This window comes from Otolemur garnettii, unplaced genomic scaffold (assembly GCF_000181295.1).
Source record: "Otolemur garnettii isolate 467f Iridium unplaced genomic scaffold, OtoGar3 scaffold00056, whole genome shotgun sequence".
NCBI classification, from domain to species: domain Eukaryota; kingdom Metazoa; phylum Chordata; class Mammalia; order Primates; family Galagidae; genus Otolemur; species Otolemur garnettii.
This window is the reverse complement of record NW_003852451.1, coordinates 7,492,226-7,498,900: the sequence shown is the minus strand read 5'-3', so window position 1 is coordinate 7,498,900 and position 6,675 is coordinate 7,492,226.

Sequence of the window (6,675 nt, the reverse complement as noted above, 5' to 3'; positions counted from 1 at the left end):
GTTGTGGCTGCACTGATTGCTCCCGAGAAATCACTTGACAAGGAGCTGTGGGGCATGGCCAGAGGCGAGCTGGGTTGGCGTTTCTTTGCCTTTCCTTAGCAGACCCCAGCATCAGTATTAGCTTCTGCTGCTTATAAAATCATAGAGCCCACTGGTGACAAAATGTTTATTAAAAGGAATGTCCTGCTCGGTCTTGGCCAATATTTCTCAGCCAGGACATTTGGTGAGAGAGTGTCCAGGGGATTGCTAGATGACTGTGTGTGGAGCAGTAACAGAGCAGGGTTTTCAGCCTCGGCACCACTGGCATTTGGGGCTGGGTAGTTCTTGGTCGTGGGGACTGTCCTGTATGTGGCAGGATGGTTAGCAGTGTCCCTGGCCTCTGCCCACTGGATTCCAACAGCACACTCTTCTCAGTTGTGACCACCAAAGATATGTCCAGACATGCCAAACATCCCCTAGGGGACAAAATCCCCTCCCCCCCGTGAGACCCTCTGCCCATTTGGAAAGGGAGCAAGAAGTTCCCACTTCTCTGTGCAGGTGGCCCCAGTGTTAGGAAGACGGGAATGAGGCGTTTAATCCCAGGACAGATGTTCCTGCCTGCACATTCCTGTCGGAGGCCTTCCCTGCCATGGAAATTCCATCTCACAAATGGGTTTCTGTTTGTCCAGGTTACTGCGAGTGTACACACACACACACGCACACACACACGCACACATGCGCACACACACACACACACACACACACGCACGCACGCACGCGTACACAGAGGACTTGCCCTTTCCTCTGCGTCCTCAAGCTGGAGGCTCCAACCTAGGGTCAGGCTCTTTTTGGGTTGCCTAGAAACTAAAGGAGGTTTCCAATGGCCCACCCCTCCAACTTGAATTGTGCTGGCTTTTCTTTTCTTTTCTCTATCTCTTTCTCCTTTCTTTGCTTTCTTTCTCTTGAAAGTGGTGTGATAGGCTGGGAATCTGGGCCTTGGGAGCACTGTGCTCCACTGCAAGGGAAGTGGAAAGGGCTGTTTGCTCCTTAGGTCTCGGATGACACCTGGACACACACAGATGTACATCATTTAGAACTCTGGCCTTCTCTGATTCTCCTTATTTTTCCTTCAGCTCCCCTGTCCATCTGTCCCCGTCACTTCCACCGAGAGGTGGTTGTAGCTGGCGGTCTCAGGCAGACCTGGGACCCGAGCTGTGCACAGCCCACATCCTTACACATCTATGGAAACCACCACGCTTGTTTTCCCTGCCTGCTGATCGTTATCTCAGTTTGGTGTTTCCACGAGACTCATGCTGACAAAATGCTCTTCAATCTCTAGCTTTTCTTACACCCTAGCCTTTCAAAAATGCATTAAAATGCTGATTATGCACAGGAGCTGATGTTCAGAGGGGCTGAGCTGCCTGATAGAACTTGCCTCTAGTGGTCAGTTTGATTACAAGTGCCACTGCTGGGTCCAGTGGCTGTGGGCACGGGCAGAATGGGCAGGGCCTCTGCATTGTAACTTGAACAACATCAAACCCCTTCTTCTCAAAAATGCCTTTTGCGTTCAGATGTGATACTTCCTAAAGTTGTTTTGATTTTTGTGGTGGGCAGTGGTGCTTAATCCTATCCTCTGCCGTGATCAGCCTGCCTGAGGTGCTTATAGGAGGAGCTGGCACCTGAGCTAGCACCTGTCCTGTGTGCAGGACGGTTAGCAGTGTCCCTAGCCTCTGCCCACTAGATACCAACAGCACACTCTTCTCAGTTGTGACCACCAAAAATATGTCCAGACATGCCAAACATCTCCTAGGGACAAAATCCTCCCCCCCCGCCCCCCCCAGCCGTAAGACCCGCTGCCCCCTGTGAGGCCCCCCTGCAGAGACAGCCTGGCAGGATGGCAGTGACAGCAGTGGCGAATGGCAGGGATGTCAGTGCCAACAGGGCAGAAGGGCATCTGTGTAGGGGGTCCATCGGACCTGGAGCTGGGTGTCAGAGCTCCTGCAGGGTGAGGAGTATCTCAGGACAGGAGCTGGTAGCAGCTGTGGCCCGACAGAGAAGGAAAGAACCCAACAAGGTTGAGGAGGGCATCTGTGTGGGGTGGGGGAAAGGCAGGGGCACACATAGGGGATTGCTCACGTACGGGTGGGTTGAATAGTGGATAATAACTTATTGTGGACAATGGAAACCAGATTCCTATCTACCAAAAAAGGGAGTTACAAACATGGAAAGGAGGAAAACTTGAGCTCAGTAGTGTTAGGTCAAAATTGGAGCTGTTATGGGGAGGGGGGAGGGAGAAGGGAGGAGGGAATGGGTGGAGGGATCACTTCTGAGGTTTATCTTATAGGGGTACAGGTGAATCTTTCTAAGAGTAGAATGTGAATGTTTTAAAGCAATAACTGAGAAAATGACATGAAGGCTGTGTTGAGCAGTTTGATGGAAGTATTTCAGATTGCATGTGAAAACCCTACACTGTACCCCAGAAGTGCATTAATGTACATAGTTACCGTTCAATAAAAAAAAAAAAAAAATTGGAGCTGTTGGCTGGACACAATGGCTCACACCTGTAATCCTAGCACTCTGGGAGCTGAGATGGGTGGATTGCCTGAGCTCAGGGGTTCAAGACCAGCCTGAGCAAGCATGAGACCCCCATCTCTACTAAAAAATAGGAAAACTAGCCGGGTGCTTGGAGGGCATCTGTAGTCCCAGCAACTCAGGAGGTTGAGGGAAGAGGATTGCTCAAACCCAAGAGTTTGAGGTTGCAGTGAACCATGATGTAGCAGCACTCTACCCAAGGCAACAGAGTGAGACTGTCTCAAAAGAAAAAAAATTGGAGATGTTGGTATTAATTCATGGTTTTATATGTACAGGGTGGCCATAAAGTTCTCGTGTAATTTAAATCGTTACATTTAACTATTTAATTAAATAGTTATATTTGAATTGCACTAACTTTAGGGCCACCTTGTATATACTTCAATATAAAGAAGGCTATGGAAATACAGCTGTCAGTGTATACGTATGGCTGTGCCTCCATGTGTTTATAGACATAGATTCCTCAGCCCTCCCATTGAAAGGTGACTCCGTAACAGCAGTGAGCACACTTAGATCCCAGATTGTGGTTTCTAAATATCATTCTCTCCTGAAAGGAAACAGGGCTTCTTGGAGAAATGGCTGATTCCAGGGACTGGTGCAGGGGACATATAAGACTGACACCTGGTCAGATGCCCAGTTTTCTGTCTTGGAAGATGAGGCAAGTTGAAGGAAGCATAGAATACTGGGGAAGGCTGGATTTCTGCTCTGGAGCATCTGGGGCTGGGGCCCCACGTGAGAGACCCAGCTGCAGATGCCCAGCGCTGTTGGTTATATGGGTCTGAGATTCTGGAATCGTCTGAGCCAGAGCTGTGAATTTGTATTTCATGAGTATATAGTGATAGTTGGTGGGGCTGGACAAGAATACCAAGGAGAGTCTATAGAGCAAGGAAGGGAGAGGGATAAGAATGGAGTTTGGTGGACATGGAGGCCCAAAGGCTGTGTAAGAAGAGACCCAGCACAGGAGACAGAGAAAGACCTGCGGAAGGCAGGAGGGAAGCCCACGGAGAAAGTGTGTCTAGGCTGTAGCCTCATCTCAGAGTGGAATCCAAGAAAAGTGAGTGTGGTTCTGTAACAGCGCTTGTGTGTTGGGGAGAAAGGCAGAGGGCGAGATAACATCCAACTCCCTTTTGGAGGACGTGGCTGACAGTGCTGTGCTGGAAAGTGGAACGACTCAATTTTCTTTGTTCTGAAGGAAGGACATGCCTGAATTTCTCCCTCAGACATCAGTTATCATTACCTACAAGGATGAAGCCTGGTGTCCCTCGTCTACAGAAGTGTTTGTTGATGATGGTGATAGATGGAGTCTCTTGTCTCACAGAAGAAAGTGGGAACAGTGACAATATTTCTGGAAACAACGCTTCCCTGTTTGTCGTTGTCATTGTCAGTTTTGTTATGGGTTTAGCATTGGGTATCAGGCCGGGTGTGGTGGCTTACACCTGTAATCCTGGCACTTTAGGAGTATGAGGCAGGAGGATTACTTGAGGCCAGGAGTTCAAGACCAGCCTGAGCAAGAGTGAGACCACATCTCTACAAAAAATAAAGATTCAGTGGGGTGTGATGGCACATACCTATAGTCCTGGCTACTTGGGAGGCTGATGCAGGATTATCCCTGGAGCCCAGGAGTTTGACAACACAGTGAGATATGATGATGTCACTGCCCTCTAGTCTGTAGGACAGAGTGACTATTTCTCTAAATAAATAACCATCCTTTAATAAATAAGATCCATCCTTTAATAAATAAAAAGTCCATCTTTTGAGGCTTTTAATAAAGATCATTATTGACAATCAAGTTGATTGTGGCAGTTGCTTCTGGTGACTTAAAGGCCATTATAAAATATGCCTAAAGCTCTTTTTTTCTTTGAGACAGTCTTACTATGTCACCCTCGGTAGAGTGCTGTGGTGTCACAGCTCACAGCAACCTCCAACTCTTGGGCTTAAGTGATTCTCTTGCCTCAGCCTCCCAAGTAGCTGGGACTACAGGCGCCTGCCACAATGCCCAGCTATTTTTTGTTCTTGTTTAGCTGGCTCAGGCCGGGTTAGAACCCACCACCTTTCGTGTATGTGGCTGGCACCATAACCACTGTGCTACAGGCACTGAGCTGTGCCTAAAGCTCTTACTATCCATATGAATAGGTGTAAGAGCTTCATACATAAATGAACTGCTGACAGTGGGCTGGCGTGTGAGTTGCCAGTGTAGAATAGCGCCAACTTGGAGCTGAGCAATTCAAGCTCTGGTGCCGCCTTTGTACCTTGGGCTAATCTGTCAGTTAATTTCCTCACTTATAAAACAGGGGGGTGGTTTGCAGCATCCAGATGATTCCTTCAAGCTGTAATCCTCAGTGTTCAACAGAGGACTGTCAGACTTTAACAAGAAGGAAAGGCCTTTAAGAAAGCTCAAAGCAGCGTTTTTTTGTTTTTTTTTTTTGAGACAGTGTCTCAGTATGTTGCCCTTGGTAGAGTGACGGATGTAGCGTCGCTGCTCACATCAACCTCAAAGTCTTGGGCTTAAGTGATTTTCTTGCCTCAGCCTCCCAAGTCGCTGGGACTATAGGCGTCTGCCACAACACCCAGCTATTGTTTTGTTGTAGTTGTCATTGTTGTTTAGCAGGCCCAGGCCAACTTCAAACCCGCCACCCCAAGTGTGTGTGCTGACACCCTAACCGCTGAGCTATGGGCACCAAGTCAAAGCAGCATTTTTTGATGCCTTTTATAAAACACTCCAGTTTCTGAGGGAAAACAATTTGAAACATATATGGTGAAGTGTTATATTTATAAACAATCAAAGAAAAGAAGTGAACAAAGAATGTAAAGAAATCATCTATTAAAAAAGAAGGCAAGTGACTGTCCAACCTCATTAGCTACCAGATAAGGGCAAAGTAAAACAAGGTACCTTTTAATCATTCATCAAATGTGGGGATTAAAAAAATGGAAATGTAAGAAGAATATATGTGCTGTGGAAAAAATAATTCCTATTCTGTTGATGTCAGTATAGTTGATATGGTTATTTTGGAAGACAGTTTGTTAATACACATTTAAATCTTGAAAAATATTTATGTCCTTTGATCCAGCTATTTCATTTTTAGAAATATGCCCACAGGAAATGATTAGAGATGTGCACAAAATCTGCATACAAAAAGCTCATTGCAGTGCTTTTTGTTTTTTTTAAATAATGGTGAAAAATCAGAAGTAACTGGTATATTCAAAACTAGGGAAGTAGGCTTGGCACCTATAGCTCAACCGGCTAAGGCGCCAGCCACGTACACCTAAGGTGGCGGGTTCGAATCCCCAGCCCGGACCCGCCAAACAACAATGACGGCTGCAACCAAAAAATAGCCGGGTGTTGTGGCGGGCGCCTGTGGTCCCAGCTACTTGGGAGGCGGAGGCAGGAGACTGGCTTGAGCCCAGGAGTTGGAGGTTGCTGTGAGCTGTAATGCCATGGCCCTCTACCCAGGGGGATAGCTTGAGGCTCTGTCTCAAAAAAAAAAAAAAAAAAAAAACTAGGGAAGTAATTAAAAGTAATTAATGGCACATCCAGATAGTGATATTAAAGTCATGTTTTAGGGTTTATACTGACATGAAAATATGCTTACAACTTGGGCCGGGTTTAGTGGCTCACGCCTAAAAGGGAGGCTGAGGTGGGAGGATCCCTTGAGCTCAGGAGTTTGAGACCAGCCTGAGCAAGAGGGAAACCCCATCTCTACTAAAAAATAGATAAAAATTAGCTCAGCATTGTGGTGGGTGCCTGTAGTCCGAGCTGCTTGAGAGGCTGAGACAGGAGGATCACTTGAACCCAGGAGTTGAGGCTGCTGTGAGCTATGATGATGCCATGGCACTCTCATCAGGGAAAAAAAGCAATTTTGATTTTAAAAAAGAGTGTGTCTAACACATTGAATAAAGACAGAGAACGTCCCAAATATTAAATAGTTAATTTTCAGTAATGGTTTTATGTGCAAATGTTCCAAGTTTTTTTCAATGAACCCGTATTGTTGTAAAATTAGAAAAAAAAAGGCAAAAAACAAATTAAAAACACTCCCATATTGTGTTCAGATTAAACAGATGATACAATGGGGTGAACATTTTTCTGTGGATGAGCCCTTCCCAGCTGGC